The sequence below is a fragment of the Nannospalax galili genome, unplaced genomic scaffold (genome assembly GCF_000622305.1).
Source record: "Nannospalax galili isolate Female #2095 unplaced genomic scaffold, S.galili_v1.0 scaffold762, whole genome shotgun sequence".
NCBI lineage: Eukaryota > Metazoa > Chordata > Mammalia > Rodentia > Spalacidae > Nannospalax > Nannospalax galili.
In genome coordinates, this window is record NW_008350126.1 from 3,526,488 (window position 1) to 3,527,919 (window position 1,432).

Sequence of the window (1,432 nt, forward strand, 5' to 3'; positions counted from 1 at the left end):
GTTCACCGAAATGCGGACAATCCTCTCAAGTTAAGACTAAGCCATTCTTAATTCTTACTATACTAATTGTTATGTGTTTGTGGTGCCAACCCCCACCAGCCCTTTAATTCAACCTGGCAACTTATAGATGTTAACTCTATGAGGGTCCTGGCCCAGATGTCCAAAGTAGTTCCCCCATCTGTCTGGTACCCAGATTTGAACCTGGACCTTTCGAAATTGATTGCTTGTATAGGTCCCACAGACTCCACCCAAAGTTTTTATGTTTGCCCAGAGGCCCACAGGCAAAAAGGGGGAGAAGGAAAATGTGGGACACCTTATGACTTTTATTGCAAATCATGGGATTGCCTGAGTACAGGGTTCATAGATTGTACACCGCCTGTTAAAGATGATTTTATCACACTAACACTCATTGGCCACCCAGCAGTCATGCCCACCGCTGTCCATAACATCCCCACATGGACCCAAAGGAATAAATGCTATCCTAACTGTAATCCTATTAAAATAAGTTTCACAGACCAAGGAAGGGAGGCCCCCAATTGGGAGATGGGTTATACTTGGGACATTCAGTTGAAGTCTGAGAACTTGGGATCAGTTTTCAGGATCTGTTGAGTAATCAGATTACTCCCCAAACCCACAGTTGAGATTACACCAAAGCCCTTCCCCCTACACCACGGGCAAAGACCACCCCAAAGGTGCCCGTCACCCCAGAGGTGGCCACAATTTCTCCCATAGGCCCTGGGGCCCCCACCTCCAGAGGAGCTAAAGTTTGAAATACTAAGGTACTGGCCCCTTTTGAGAAACCGGAGGTAAACCCTCTCCTCACTCTGCTGGAGCAATCATATCTGGTACTGAAAGCTACAAAGCCAGACATGACGGCCTCTTGTTGGTTATGTTATGATACTGCCCCGCCTTATGATGGCATAGCTGTCTTGGGGACATATAACTTTTCTGACTACAACACCTGTCGTTGAAGTTCTAAGGCCAAGTTGACTCTGCAACATATCACAGGACAAGGACTATGTATAGGACAGATCCCAATGGATTACCAGAAACTATGCAATGTCACTTGGAGCATTATTACGCCTAACCAGTTACTTGGTCCCTGAGACTGATGCATGGTGGACTTGCTCCTTTGGCCTGACCCCTTGCGTGCATATGGAGGTTTTTAATCTGACATGAGACTACTGTATCCTAGTCCAGTTAGTTCCCAGACTGCTATACCATACTAATGATGAACTGTTGGGACGGATTAACAGAACTCAATCCCGGGTTGCCAGGGAGCCAATCGCAGCCACGGCCCTTATTCTAAGTATGATTCTTGGAATCAGACTCATTGGGGCTGGGACAGGAGCGGCCTCACTAGCCACCCAACATCAACAGTACTCAAGCTTGAGGGCTGTAACAGATGTAGATATAGAAAGGCTGGAAAAGG